The sequence below is a fragment of the Bos indicus genome, chromosome 27 (genome assembly GCF_029378745.1).
Source record: "Bos indicus isolate NIAB-ARS_2022 breed Sahiwal x Tharparkar chromosome 27, NIAB-ARS_B.indTharparkar_mat_pri_1.0, whole genome shotgun sequence".
Classification (NCBI taxonomy): Eukaryota; Metazoa; Chordata; class Mammalia; order Artiodactyla; family Bovidae; genus Bos; species Bos indicus.
The window spans coordinates 7,263,215-7,279,035 of record NC_091786.1 but is presented as its reverse complement, the minus strand read 5'-3'; the positions used below and the strand labels follow the sequence as shown (position 1 = coordinate 7,279,035).

The following is a 15,821-nucleotide window of genomic DNA, read 5'->3' as shown; positions in this document are numbered from 1 at the left end:
TTCAGTGTGTTCTAAAGACTAGGAGATAAACAATGTTCGTGCTATTGACTTTTTTGCTTATATTAGTTTTAAGCTCATATTCACTTAACCAATTTCAGAATATCCAAAAATTTGCTCTGAAAGAGCTTTATCTTAACTTACACACAGGCAACTGTGCTCAATTACCAACTTATCACACTGCTGGGTCTTTCATTTGGATGACTGAGGTTCCCACCCCTGAAACTTACTACTGACATAGTAGAGGATATGTGCTTTCTGTAGATACTTTGCATGAATATCATTTCTTGTTGTTTAAGGGATCGTTCACTGCCTAAAGAATGGAAAAAATATAGATTTTAGAATGGCGTTAGGGAAATAAAATGTAGACAACCACCAAGGTCCATGTATGTTTCAAAAATTGGCACTCAGTTGGAGAAACTGTGTATAGCAAGGAAATATTCAATGTAGTATTTGAAAGAAATATTTTAAAAGTCATTATCTATTAGAAAATAAAAACAGAATTAAAATATAACAATGTAATGTGGGCAGGTGACATTGGGTCAGAAAATGGTGGAAAAAACATGAAATGGCAGGATCAGGACAAGAATCACTATGTGAAAATTTAAGTGGGATAATTCCACAAGAACCCTTTCCTTAAAGAAGAGAAAATGGCAGGAAGTAAAACGAATGGTGATGATAGGGGCGCAGAATGATGACAACACGAGGAATATGCCCCAATGTCCTCACTTCCACTTTGGAATATATCCCTGCCTTCATCAGACTTTCATCTGGTGTCTCGAAGGACTTAACACATTGGCTGAAACTGTTTTGCCCTGAAGCTCAGGCCCCTAGCGCTCACCTGGACTCTGACCTTGGAGGCCTCCTGCTGCTTCAGTCCACAGCTCTGTTCCTTGTTCCAGCTATGAAGTCACATCTGATTTGCTAATTTGATAGCCTGTTTGATTAAAAAAAAAACACACGTGGATTTTGAGCGTGGGCTAATTACCCTTTGCTGTGCTCAAGTCATGGGTAAGGTAGTGAAGACAATAAAGAGATAATTAAAGGTCGGTGCAGGTAACATCTTCACCAGACAGAACAGTGAAGGTCCTTCAGCAGACCAGGAGGAAACCCAGAGCAGCAGCAAAGAACAGTGAGGCTGTCTAGGGGCTGATGCTGGTGCACCAGTTCAGAGAGAGGCCACAGAATCCTTAGTCTTTTCCAAATGGGAAAGATCAAGAGACTGTACTGTGGGCTGAATATTTCTGTCAAACAAGATCAGTAGTGATTCACCTTACAGGAAGAATAGAAATTATGTCATATACAGGACTTGGGTGTTAAGCCTTCATGAAGTGATTGGAACAAAAGAATTATTTTTTTTTTAAGAATTATTTTTAAAAATATTTGATCCTTTTATTTATGCATCAAAATGGCCATTGAATCCCCAGTCCTGTTCTGAACGTTGAGACTAAATACCAATAAGGATATGAAACCTGGCCAAGATAACCTTTCAGTGTGGTAATGAAAAGTGCCATGAAAAGGAATGTCTTCCTTTAAGTAATTATGAGGACTAGCAGAGAATCAGGAAGCAGCCGGAGTGGGACACAGGGAAGCTGTTCTAAATGCTTGTTCAGTGAGTAAATGAACAGAATGGACACAGGTGCAGGCACATCCCTGTTGACAGACTCACCTACAGAGACCAGGTGGGTGACAGTTTCCAGCATCACATTTCTGAACAGGTTTTTCTGGGACTTGTCTAGCAGGCTCCACTCTTCTGGGTGAAGTTGACTGCTACATCTTTAATGTCACCAAGTCCTAAAAAACTATGGATGTTCTGGTTTAGACAGAGCAGCCCTATCGCTGTCCAGAGTGGGCAGCTGAGCTGAGGAAGGATGGGGACTGGGTGCAGCTTCAGGAGGAAGCATCACTACTTACCAGGGGCTCCATCCTTGAGCTCAGTCACCGGGAGCCTTTCTCAGGATCTCACTCACAGCTGATCAAGCACTAGGCAGACCAACCTGAGGATGGAGAAGCCACGAGACCCCAGTCCTGTGCTTCCAGACCCACCTGAATTCAAGCCCCAACCTTCACCTGGGTGTAGCCTCAGCCCAGCACTTGGAAACCGGTGGTACATCCAGGGAATACTATGCAGCCTCTTCTCTCCCAGATCCCATGTGAAGAGCTAGAGCTGCGGTTGCTAACACAGAAAGTCAGAGTCTGCAAATAAGAACGTGCTAAGCATTGACTTTGTGTTCATCAGCCCGTGGCACCCAGAATCGCTTAGTGTCCTCCCAGGTTCCCACCCTCGGGGACCCTGACTCCCGCCAGAGTGGATGGTGGTTTACAGCTGTAGGTAAACACTCTGGAAGCCCCCAGATCATCTCCTGCCTTATGCGCCCACAGTGCTTCTCCAACAGCCCTGGCAGTCCTCTGGAAACACACTGCCTTCCAGCTCCCCTCAGCCCTGACATTAGTTCTGTCCCACAGGCACATGAGTATCAGTCACCTCCAGTACTTTGGCCTCCTCATGCGAAGAGTTGACTCATTGGAAAAGACTCTGATACTGGGAGGGATTGGGGGCAGGAGGAGAAGGGGACGACAGAGGATGAGGTGGCTGGATGGTATCACTGACTCGATGGACTCGAGTCTGAGTGAACTTCGGGAGTTGGTGATGGACAGGGAGGCCTGGCGTGCTGTGATTCATAGGGTCGCAAAGAGTCGGACACGACTGAGCGACTGAACTGAACTGAAGGACCTATTTTAGATGGAGTTGAATCGAGGACTTATTCCATTTGGAGAAACCATAGCACCTATCCAGCCAGCCTCATCCTTAACATCCTCCGAACCAGAAGGTAGCCGGCATCCAGGAGTCACAGTGTTACTGTCATAGACTGTTGCAGTTCTCTAGATCAAGGATGTTCAAAAATATGGAAAAACAGGTTTGGGAAGAAATTGCTTTATTTGCCAATTTACCAATGACACCCAAAGATTCCAAAAACTTTAATATGACAGAGTTACACTAGAGGAAGGAGCAGCCGTCATTTAATTTTGCTCAGTCACTGTTCTGTGATCAAATTCCTTTAGGGTAACAAAGGTCTCCCTGGTTTTACCTGTAATATGACCTCTAACATTAGCAATCAGAAGAAGCTCCCTGTAATCTCTCTTCATGTTTATCACCCAGTTTGGGAGGAACCTCTCCATATATCCACAGTTGATCCCTTCATCACATCCCCTCTGTCTTGAAACAGAAATCTCCCTAAAGATATTTGCTCTCAGGCTCCTGCTTTCCAGTCCTCCCTTCACAATCAAAGTGAAAGCCTAGGGATCATTTCCTATCAGAAATGAATTCTTGGATCCATGCCTCTGCTAACTGTGGAGAGGAATCAAGTGTCTAGGACAAAGCACAAACCCCAAAATCCACTCAAGGAAGTGATTGAATCACTGATTGGATTACCCGTGGGATGGACTGTGTGTGCTTGCTGAGTCACTTTGCTGCTGCTGCTGCTAAGTCCCTTCAGTCGTGTCTGACTCTGTGCGACCCCATAAATGGCAGCCCACCAGGCTCCGCCATCCCAGGGATTCTCACTTTAGTCGTGTCCAATTCTGCAACCCCATGGATCATGAGGGGCTGTCCAGGAAAACCAATCAAGATTTGTCTTTCATTTTGACTTAAAGATAATTTCAGAGTGAAGTGACATGTTCTTTTTCACTCTTAGAATTTTCCTTCTACTGATAAGAGGAACAGGTAAATTCCTATGATATGGAAGGAAGCCCCAGTCATATGCAAAAGGGCAGTCACACCAGTGGACACATTTCAAGAGACCTTCCATCTTGAAATAATTATGTCAACATAAAAATCTATCTCAAGTCACATAAGAAAGGAAGAAAATTGCTTGATGAAACCCATAAAAGGAAAGTAATTCAGAGAGGCAGAAAATGAAGTATTTAGAAACAAGTTAGTAAAAACATCAGATGGAGATCAACAGCCAGTAGAACTTTCCAAGATGAAGGGCATGCTCTATACCAGCGTTGTATGATACAGAAACTGCTGTGCCACACGTGTATCATGACAAGAGACTTGAAATCTGGATGGCACTACCAACGATGTGAAAGTTAGCTATTCAGTTGCAGGAATTTAAATATTCCAGCCACATGGGGCTATATTGGAGGGCACATGGCTAGGATCTTCGGTTAGGCAGATGAAATAATTAAATAGATTTAAGACAACAGTGTTGGAGCTGAAAAAAAGGGATGTGACCAGTCAAAGTTTGGAAATGAGAGTGGCAAAGAAAATGTTGACACAGTATGAGTCAGAGACCATAAGAGGCTGCTTTGACACCAGTGTCTAGAGACAGATAAGACATAACATTTAAGGGAAAGAAACACACTCCTATCTCAGTTTGGAGGACTCACCAAAACCCCAAATTGCAGGAGCTGATGAAGCCAAGCAGATTCTGAGGACTCCACAGCAAGCAGCTGATTTCTCTTTCTTCAAGGTCCCAAGCAGTGCAGCTTCTTCTTCTCTGAACAGACGCATCCCTCTGTCTATTTGACTTCCTTTTATACCTGAATAACAGCCTGTAATCCAATCTAGGCTATGGTTCACCTTATTAGGAACCCTCTTCAATTTGATTATTGCTTTTGCTTTGCCTTGACTCAGTTGTGTCCGACTCTTTGCGACCCCATGGACTGTAGCCTACCAGGCTCCTGTGTCCATGGGATTTTCCAGGCAATAGTACTGCAGTGGATTGCCATTTCCTTCTCCAAGGGATCTTCCCGACCCAGGGATCAAACCCGGGTCTCCCGCATTGTAGACAGATGCTTTACCGTCTGAGGCACCAGATTAGGTTTCCCAAACTAATAGGAAAGTATAACCCTCAAGCATGTTGAAGAGCAAGGATGTAATGACATTGTCCAGGGACAGTGAGACGATCCATCATTTCCTTCTTCATCCATAAATATTTTGAGTGCCTTTTCTGCACCATGAACCACACTATGTCTTCAAAACAAGCAGGACATCAGATACACTGGGATTCTGGGGAAATGAAGCTGGGATTCTCTAGGAGAAATTAAAAATAAAATGCAAAATGAGAACTACGAACACTTGAAAGATAAATACTGAGGTGTCCGTATAGGACCTACTGCTGGACTGCAGAGCATGACTCATTAAAGCACTGGCCACACAAGGCCTTCAAGAACATGTTAAAAATGTATTAACTGTGCATAGAAAATGGGAAGACAATTTTATCCTCTATTTGTTGGTTAGTGGGGAAATCAACAAAAATTTTTCCTACATAGTAAACTATTGTAATTTATTTTACTTCCATGCCATGCACAGTTGATTTCTATATTGGAGTAGAAATATTACCGGTATGGCAATGGTTCTTTAAGCTAAAAGTTCCTGGTTCCCAAATGGAAAAAATTAAACCAGAGGACATAGTGAGTATTTCATTGTATCTGAGGACATTTTGCTTATACCCCATATAATGCCTGGGAATCCTATTATTTCATGCATTTCAATTCCATCTCCCATGTTCATTAAAGAAATTTCATCTGGGTTGCTTCCATGTCCTGGCTATTAAAAACAGTGCTGCAATGAATACTGGGGTACACGTGTCTCTTTCCCTTCTGCTTTCCTCAGTGTGTATGCCCAGCAGTGGGATTGCTGGATCATAAGGGAGTGCTATTTCCGGTTTTTTAAGGAATCTCCACACTGTTCTCCATAGTGGCTGTATTAATTTGGAGTCCCACCAACAGTGTAAGAGGGTTCCCTTTTCTCCACACCCTCTCCAGCATTTATTGCTTGTAGACTTCTGGATCGCAGCCATTCTGACTGCAGTGAAACCGTACCTCATAGTGGTTTTGATTTGCATTTCTCTGATAATGAGTGAGGTTGAGCATCTTTTCATGTGTTTGTTAGCCATCTGTATGTCTTCTTTGGAGAAATGTCTATTTAGTTCTTTGGCCCATTTTTTGACTGGGTCATTTCTTTTTCTGGAATTGAGCTGTAGGAGTTGCTTGTATATTTTTGAGATTAGTTGTTTGTCCGTTGCTTCATTTGCTATTATTTTCTCCCATTCTGAAGGCTGTCTTTTCACCTTGCTAATAGTTTCCTTTGATGTGCAGAAGTTTTTAAGTTTAATTAGGTCCCATTTGTTTATTTTTGCTTTTATTTCCAATATTCTGGGAGGTGGGTCATAGAGGATCCTGCTGTGATGTATGTCAGAGAGTGTTTTGCCTATGTTCTCCTCTAGGAGTTTTATAGTTTCTGGTCTTAGGTTTAGATCTTTAATCCATTTTGAGTTTATTTTTGTGTATGGTGTTAGAAAGTGTTCTAGTTTCATTCTTTTACAAGTGGTTGACCAGCAACCTAGATGTCCATCAGCAGATGAATGGATAAGAAAACTATGGTACATATACACAATGGAGTATTACTCAGGCATTAAAAAGAATACATTTGAATCAGTTCTAATGAGGTGGATGAAACTGGAGTCAATTATACAGAGTGAAGTACGCCAGAAAGAAAAACACCAATACAGTATACTAACACATATATATGGAATTTAGAAAGATGGTAACAATAACCCTGTGTACGAGACAGCAAAAGAGACACTGATGTATAGGACAGCCTTATGGACTCTGTTGGACAGGGAGAGGGTGGGAAGATTTGGGAGAATGGCATTGAAACATGTATAATATCATGTATGAAACGAGTTGCCAGTCCAGGTTTGATGCATGATACTGGATGCTTGGGGCTGGTGCACTGGGACGACCCAGAGGGATGGTATGGGGAGGGAGGAGGGAGGAGGGTTCAGGATGGAGAACACATGTATACCTGTGGCAGATCCATTTCAATATTTGGCAAAACTAATACAATATTGTAAAGTTTAAAAATAAAATAAAATTTAAAAAAAGGAAATTTCATCTGAAGCTAGTATATTAAGGTAAATCCACTATATTTTAATTTTTTTTAAAAAGAATATTTTAAACTTTCCCCATTACCACTCAATCTTCAAGGGCTCATCCTTTTCTTTATGGCTCATCAGATTTTGTGTAGACCATTTCCTAAATGAAATAGATCATTTTGGGAATCGACATTTTCCACCACAAGTTTTAAAGAACTCTTGTAGGTTTATTCATTATTTATGCCATCTCCCACATAAAAGGAAAGGAATTGCCTTTCATCTCACTTGGGAATTTATTTCTCTACCTGTGTTTTCCCCTATTCTCTCCTGGCATCATAATGTATGTTATGATTTAAAATGCATACACTGTATTTTATTTTCATCTAGTTTTTAAAGATAGTTGATGTAAAGTATGATATTCGTTTCAGATGTAGCATGGTGATGCAGTATCTTATAGATTATGCCCCACTAAAGTTACTGTAAAATATCATCTGTATTCCCTGTGTTTTGTAATATATACTGGCAGCTCATTTATTTTATACAAGGCAGCTTGTTCCTCTTAATTTCCAACCCCTAACTTGCGCCTCCCAGCTCCCCTTCCCCAGTGGTAACCACTGCTTTGTAGTCTATATCTGTGTGTTTCTGTTTTATTTTATTTCAGATTACACACATAAATGATAACACACAGTGTTTGTCTTTCTCTGAGTTATTTCACTTGGCATAATATAGAGTGCAATATTACTCAGCCATAAAAATGAAAGCCGTTTGCCATTTGCATCAACAAGCATGGACTGGAGGGTGTTATCTGTTCACCTATGGATGGACACTTAGGCGCTTCTGTATCTGGGCTCTTGTGAACAATACTAATGTGAACATGAGAGGTGCATGTATCTATTAGAATTCATGTTTTCCTTTTCTCAGATTTTACCCAGGAGAGGAATTTTGGATGATACAGTAGTTCTGCTTAGTAGTCTGAAGAACCTCCATACTGTTCTCCACAGTGGCTACACCAATTTGCATTCCCACCAACTGTGTAGGAGGGTTCCCTTCTCTCCATATTCTAGCAGACACCTGCTAGCCGTAGAATTCTGATGATAACCGGGACAGGTGTGAGGTGAAATCTCATTGTGGATTGGACTTCCATTTCTTTGATTAACATTGTTGAACATCTTTTCATGTGCCTGTGGCCAAGTGTATTTCTTCTTTATAAAAATGTCTGTTCAGACCTCTGCTCAATTGTTATTTGGCTTGTTTGGTTTTTTTGATATTGAGTTGTATGAGTTGCAAACCAGCCATATACACTTTAAACCACTCCTTCTCTCTGAACTCTCCTTTTTGCATTTAAATATGTTATGGCATCACCTAATCTGAAATTTTTAAAGAAACAAAAAAAAATGTAGAAGCAAACAGTTTGGATTCCTTTTCTTTCTAATGGTTTCCCTCTCATACCCTCTTTAATCCAGGTTGAGGGTAGAGCTTTTTAGCATTTCTCCCCACATCAAACAATCTTGTGTTTTTCCTCATTAATTCATAGACATGATTCTTGCCAGCAAAGCTCATGTCCGATCAAATTTCAAGTCTCATGAGATGCCATCAGTCTTCATGTTATTTCCATCCTGAGCAGAAGTCGATTCCTTCTGTTGTGAGCCCTGTTTTCCCTGGAATCTTATCACTTTCATCACAGTTTTGGATACCAGAGGGCAGAGGAGATGAAGTTTCCTGTGCTGAGTATTTATTTGGGAGTGATCTCAAGATAACCATGTTGGGAAAGGATGAGAAGGAAGAAATCCATGCAGTCAGGAAGCCCGGCTTCACCTCAGCCTGACAGCAAGCGCTGGCCAAGCACACAGTGACCACTGTGCCTACATGGCCCTTCGTGTGTGTCCTTAGTCAGACCAGAGTGTCCAGGGCTGGACGTCCATCCCTGTGGTCAGCCCCAGGAGGGAGGATGTCACCTTGAGACAGGCACCTCTTTGCTGATGCATCCCCCCCTGCGCGTGCTGACGGGTAAAGTCCCCCAGGGACTGTGGGCCCCATCACCCTGCAGCTCAGAGAGCTGTGAGAACAACATCCCCCAATCTCTGTGGCCAGAGTGGGCAGTCTTGAAATCAGACCCTTGCAGGCCCAGTCAGGGCAGATGGCCGGAATTCAGCCATGATTAGCGGGGCAGGGGGAAACAAAACTGGGAACTGCAGGTCCCAGGAGGAGGCTGCCCTGTCAGCCAGCTATCCTCACTCCAGGGAGCTGGTGGTGTCCTGTGGGGGTCCCCGACCACGCCTGTCTGTGCCCAGAAGCCCCTCCTTCCATGGCTAGCAATAGGGTTAGCGCCCCCATGCCCTCCTGTGGACATGGATTCCTTTCTCTTCCTGCTCCTAGGCTTTGCCCCAGAACATATTTCCCTGTTAAATCTAGACCTCTGCTGCCTCGAGGACTGATATCACGACCTTGTCACAGACTCGGGAAGCCTGTCCCTTCATCCCCTTTGCTATAGGTTTATCACCATCATTGATATAATAAGCACATCTCCCTCCACACATTCATCATCGTCCTCATTGTTATTTTGTTAATCTTCATTATTCCCATTACTGTCTATTATAGTACATTGTGGTTGTTAATATACAATACTTAGGAGACACGCTCTTTGGGAAAGTGTTTCTAGGAGCTTCCTGAAATACTCCAAACTGGCCTCCAGGAACAGAATCAACACTCGATTGTACTAACAGATAATCAAGGTATGAAACAGATAACTAACAGGGATGCAATGCACAGCATGGGGAATATAGCCAATATTTTATAATTATTTTATATAGAGTATGATCCATTATGGACCTCTCAGAGTACCTTGAATAGCAAGGAAATCAAACCAGTCAAATTCAAGGGAAATCACCCTGAATACTTGTTGGAAGAACTGATGCTGAAGTTGCAACTCCAGTATTCTGGTCATCTGATTCGAACAGCTGCTGCTGCTGCTGCTGCTGCTAAGTCGCTTCAGTCGTGTCCGACTCCTAGCGACCCCATGGACTGCAGCCCACCAGGCCCCTCCGTCCAAGGGATTTTCCAGGAAAGAGTACTGGAGTGGGTTGCCATTGCCTTCTCTGGATTTGAACAGCTGACTCATTGGAAAAGTCCCTGATGCTGGGAAAGATTGAAGACAGGAGGAAAAGAGGGTGTCAGAGGATGGAATGGCTGGATGGCATCACCAATGCAATGGACCTGAACTTGAGCAACTTGGGGAGATGGTGAGGGACAGCGAGGCCTGGTGTGCTGCAGTCTATGGGGTCACAAAGTGTCGGACATGACTGGGCAACTGAACAACAACATGACCCATTATCATCATCCAAATATCAAAGTACTAAATTGTACACCTGAAAGTGATATCGTGTAGGTCAATTGTACTTCTACTTTTTAAAAAAATCAATAAAAAAATAAGAGGTTTAAAAACAAAAAAACAAAACAAAACAAAAAAAACCAAAACCCAAAAAATGAATGAACTTTATAAACTGGATTGTGTCCCCTTCCCCAAATTCGTATGTTGAATCCCTCACATTGAAGAGACCAGAATGCGACATCCCTGATGGGGGATCTAGTGGTTAAGACTTCACTTTCCCATGCAGAGACAGCAGGTTTGATCCTTGGTCAGGGAACTAAGATCTCACATGCTGCAGGGTGTGGCCAAAAATTAAAAATAAATAAATAAAGATTGAAGGGACCAGAATGGGGCTGTCTATGGGGAAGGGGCAGATAAAACACTGATTAGGTTAAAGTCATCCCCAGAGGGTGGGTCCCACATCCCAGCAGACTGGTGCCCTTAGAAGAAAAGCAGGAGACCCCAGAGCCTGAGGAGGGGCAGGCCGAGAAGGACGCAGCAGGTGAGTGGTGTCCACACTCTAAGGATGGCGGCCTCAGGAGAAAACAAACCCACCTACACCTTCATCTAGAAACTTCCTGCCTCCAGGACCGAGCCTCTGGCAGCAGTTGGAAACTATTTCACGCTACGTGCTAAGTCGCTTCAGTCACGTCCGACTCTTTTGGACCCCATGGACTGTACCTGCCAGGCTCCTCTGTCCATGGGGATTCTCCAGGCAAGAACACTGGAGTGGGCTGCCGTGCCCTCCTCCAGGGGATCTTCTGAACCCAAGGATCAAACTAGAGCGTGCACCTCTAAATTCAGCCTGGGGGAAGGTGCAGTTTCACATCAAACCCCTCAGGATATATTTTCCATTTCTCTGACCCAGAACGATCTGGTTCTCACTGGCCTCTCCTTCCCAGAACTCGTGTTCCAGGACGCACAGGTACAGGGACAGAGGAGACCGCCCCATGTTTGTCATGGTCTTCGAGCTGACAGTCGGGTTTTCCCACAGTCAAGTAGCCAAACACACCTATTAGCTCCAAAGAGCTGGAGGAAGGTGAGCTCTGTATTACATTCATTGTTAAACAGCCTCCAGGAATACCAGCAACTGTATTTTTCCCCCTTTGACCATGTGTAAACGAAAGGTCTGTTTCTTGGGTGGGTAATTATGGTAGCACAAGTTTTAAAGTGAAGTGAAAAGTGATCTCAGTCCAGGCTCACAGAGGAGGATTATACTGTCAAGGGCAGAGCAAGGTCACCAAAGGCAAGGGCACGATTTTTACGTTCTTTGCAATTTCGCGTTTCATATAATAAGGTCGCAGGCTTGCTGTATGGAATGACAGTCATCCTCACACCTGGGGTTTCTGCCCTGAAGTCTCCACCCTAGCAAGAATGGGGCCACTTTTCCCCACTAAGAGGAGCAGCTCAAAACTGCTGCATCAGGCAAAGAGCCCAAGACACTTCCTTTGGGCAGGTCTGTGGGGCCTCACCCGGCTCGGGTCAGGCGTCTCCATGTGCAAGGAAGCAGGTGCTCCTGGGTCCAGAGAAAAGCAGCTCACCTCTGTGAGGGTGAAGGGTCAGTGCAGGAAGGAGAGGTCTGGGTATGTCTGCATTCATGCCTCTGGCTTTCTGGAATCTGCTAGAAAGTCTCTTAGTGAGCATGTAGATTTGTAGATAAGTTTCCTCTAAGCAGCAAAGCATGTTTCTGGTCAACTGATGTGTGGACCACAGTGGGGTATGTCTGCGGGTGGGCTAGGTTGGGCCCCGGGCCTGCCCTGGATCTCTGTGCTCTGAGGCCTTCCCTCCCACATCGGGTGAAAGCATCTGGACACTAGGTTCATATCACAGTGTGGTTTGGAACTTAAACCAGGAAAAGTGAGGGGTGAAAATCTTTTGTAAAGTCCTTCTATAGGATAAAAAAAAAAGACTCAAATAACAGACCTAGGCTGCTGCAGGCCACTAGATCCAGTTTAACAGGTTTTTCAACTCGCTCTAGAGACTGCAGACAGCAGGGTCCAGAAAATGGACAGAAATGTCTGTCAACCTCTTGTTTTAAGAGTCTGCAGGTGGCCGTGATCGAGGCCTCACACAGAACCAGCCTGCAGGCTGACTGAAGAGGTCAGTGCCTAGTGTCCCCTGGGCCAGTGTAGACAGCCAGTGACATGCACTCAGCAGGGAGAAATAAGCCTGGGATTGGGAGGGGAAATCACACACACACACACACAGCCCTGCACACAGAGACATCTGTGCATGTACACCCACACACATATCTGTGCACACATGCATGTGCACGCGGGCACACACACACACCTGGAGCACACAGATATCCGTGCCTGTATACCCACATGCACACACACACACACAAATTCACACACACACAGCCCTGCACACAGAGACATCTGTGCATGTATACCCACACTCACACACATACCTGTGCAGAGATGCATGCGCATGCACGCACACACACACACACACCTGGAGCACACAGATACCTGTGCCTGTAAATACACACACACACACACATGTGCACACACAAACACATGTGCACACACACACACCTGGCCACACAGATATCCGTGCCTGTATACCCACATGCACACATATACACATGTGCACACACACACATGCACACACCCTGAACTTACATTTTTCTGTTGAATAGTAGCAGGGCTGAGACATCTCTCATGGGAATCTGTTTCCACCCAGCTGGATTAGGGTTACTTAGTCTACTTTCCAGAGAAGTCAATGGCACCCCACTCCAGTACTCTTGCCTGGAAAATCCCATGGACAGAGGAGCCTGGTGGGCTGCAGTCCATAGGGTCGATAAGAGTCGGACACGACTGAGCAACTTCACTTTCACTTTCCACTTTCATGCATTGGAGAAGAAAATGGCAACCCACTCCAGTATTCTTGCCTGGAGAATCCCAGGGATGGGGGAGCCTGGTAGGCTGCAGTCTACGGGGTCGCACAGAGTCAGACACGACTGAAGCAACTTAGCAGCAGCAGCAACAGCAGCAGTCTACTTTCTGGGCCACCACTCAACCCAGGGAGCTTTCAGGACTCAACCTTTAGATTCAGTTGAGTTTGCCTGTCTCAGTTGTGCAGGCAAGGGGGGTCCTTCCCAGGGCCTGTGTTTGCAGGGGTGGGGGAAGGGGGTCTCCTCTCTGGCCAGACCCGTGTCCCTTCTTCCCTGTCGATCATTCTCTGGGTCCTGGTGACCCCAGAGTTACTGATCACCAAGAAGAAAGCGCACTGTCTCTGTGAAGGAGCGCAGGAGACCCTTGGGGTGATTCGTGGTCTGGAGGGTATGACAAAAGGGAGGGGGTGCCAGCCGAGACACCCGCACTCCTGTCCTGGTCCATCCAGAGGGACTTTCAGGAGTCCTAGGACTCTGTCCAACCTGGCTCTCCGGGTTGCTGTGGATGTGTCTTTGTTCCGGTAGGGGGAAAGGACAGGACATAGTTTATTCAGCTAGTTTATTTGGCAGTTTAATTTATAAAAGTAAGTATTAGTCACCTGTCACAGGAGCCTCTGTCTGTGCTCTTCCCAGAGCGAAGGAATATTTGGGGCACTAGGTTTCCTCCAGGGAAAGTGAGTCACCTCCAACCGGGGCGGGACTCAGCTTCCTGCCAACATCAATGCTGGGACGCAGCTCTAAGAAAATCCTGGGCTCCAATTGCCTAAGGCTGCGAACCTCAGGCCCTGTTGTTTCTCCTACAGCGTCTCACTCCTCCCTGTGACGGGCTGCCAAGGGCCAGCGGGAGAGCGGCTTCCCACCAGGATACCGCATTTCTGCTGCTCTGTCTAATCTCTGAACGCAGCTCTGTCCAGAGAGGCAGACGGTCCCGCCCGGAGCAGCCCCAGCCCTCAGCCCTTGTTCCAGGGGACTCAGCCCTTGTCCTGCGGGGCCACCACGAAGGGAGGCTCGGATCTCCTCTTGTTCAACAAAAACGCGGCCCACGACCACACCCCCGGAGGCTGGAGCGGAACAGACCCGGCGAGACCTCCCTGACGGGGGAACCGCGGTCCAGACAAGTCTGTGGCCTTCAGACCTGACATCTGGGAATCCATCAAGTCCCTCAGTCGTCTGAAATACGTTTCCTCGAGGTCCTGAACAAGAGGTTTTGGCAAGTTGGAAAACGGAGACTCGAACAGTCAGAGCGCTGGCTTTGAGCTACTGAGAAGGTCCTGCGCTGGAAGGTGCCAGCGGCCCTGGAGCCCGCCCTGCCGTGCGCGCCACGAGGCGGCGCCGGAGAAGGGACCGGGTGGTCCACGTTCCGGGCGTCAGGCGGGACCGGACTTCTCTTGAACGCGAGTCTGCAAAGAGCCTGGACAAACGGACTGTTAACGGAGAGACGCAGGTGCTCACTGACAGGGCGGAGTGAGCGCCAGGCGGAACTTGAGATCTGCGGTCCTCTTTTGAAAAGTGCGAGAGGCGGGCGCTGTACACTGGGGGACTGGACGGGGTGCGCGCAGAGCTGTGGGGTTCGGCAGACGCCCCGGACGCGGGGCCCACACACTGCGGGCTACCCGGCAGCCCTCAGCTCCCCTCGTCCTTTTCTTGGTGCAGTGGAGCCTGGCTGTTCACTGGGAAGAGCAGAGAGCAGGAGAGGACTCGGAGACTCACATCCAAACCCACAGGGACGACTTGGCTCCGGGGAGCAGGCTCCGCAAGCAGACCTGCGCTCCCCTCCTGTGAGATGGGCGCGCTCGGACCTGCTCCCTCCCGGACGGACCTGGGGGTGCCTGGGGCTCCGGGCGTCCTCCTCACAGGATGGCGCCTGAGGGACAGGGCTGGGGGGCGGAGGTGACCCTGCGGCTGAAGGGGCTTCAAATACACACAAACATATGGAATCCCAATATTCCTATTTCCTAGCTTTGGTATTTCTCAACATTTTACAATTTTTTCACTTCTGTACTTTTCATGTCTTTCTCTCTCTCTTCCTTTTCTTTCTTTTTTTGACTGAAATGGGAAGTGTTTACTCTTTAATTTTCATTTATGTATTCATTTAGTTTTTAATTGGACTGTAGTGGCTTTACAACGTTGTGTTAATCTCTGCTGCTGCTGCTGCTAAGTCGCTTCAGTCATGTCCGACTCTGTGCGACCCCTGAGATGGCAGCCCACCAGGCTCCCCCGTCCCTGGGATTCTCCAGGCAAGAGCACTGGAGTGGGTTGCCATTTCCTTCTCCAGTGCATGAAAGTGAAAGTGAAGTCACTCAGTCGTGTCTGACTCTGAGCGACCCCATAGACTGCAGCCTACCAGGCTCTTCTGTCCATGGGATTTTCCAGGTGTTAGTCTCTACTGTCAGAGAAGGTGATGGCACCCCACTCCAGTACTCTTGTCTGGAAAATCACATGGGCAGAGGAGCCTGGTAGGCTGCAGTCCATGGGGTCGCTAATAGTGGGACACGATTGAGCGACTTAACCTTCACTTTTCACTTTCATGCATTGGAGAAGGAAATGGCAACCCACTCCAGTGTTCTTGCCTGGGGAATCCCAGGGACAGTGGAGCCTGATGGGCTGCCATCTCGGGTCGCACAGAGTCGGACATGACTGAAGCGACTTAGCAGCAGCAGCAGTCTCTACTGTA

The 15,821-nt window shown here is 46.3% G+C and overlaps 1 protein-coding gene across 6 annotated transcripts in view; it reads right to left on the bottom strand.

The window, feature by feature from the left end:
• Positions 1-14,562, bottom strand: part of LOC139180189 (protein FAM90A5-like) — a 30,613-nt gene extending 16,051 nt beyond the window's left edge. The window contains exons 1-4 of one of the 6 annotated variants that reach the window (XM_070781644.1): positions 10,930-14,562; positions 1,667-5,035; positions 839-934; positions 228-310 (exon numbers count right to left, since the gene is read on the bottom strand). The gene's annotated coding sequence lies outside the window, so the exon portion shown is untranslated. Of the gene's footprint in view, positions 1-227; positions 311-838; positions 5,036-10,929 lie in introns of all 6 variants that reach the window. The other 5 variants (XM_070781646.1, XM_070781648.1, XM_070781643.1 and 2 more) reach the window with 5 other exon arrangements.
• Between the last annotated feature and the right edge of the window lie 1,259 nt (positions 14,563-15,821).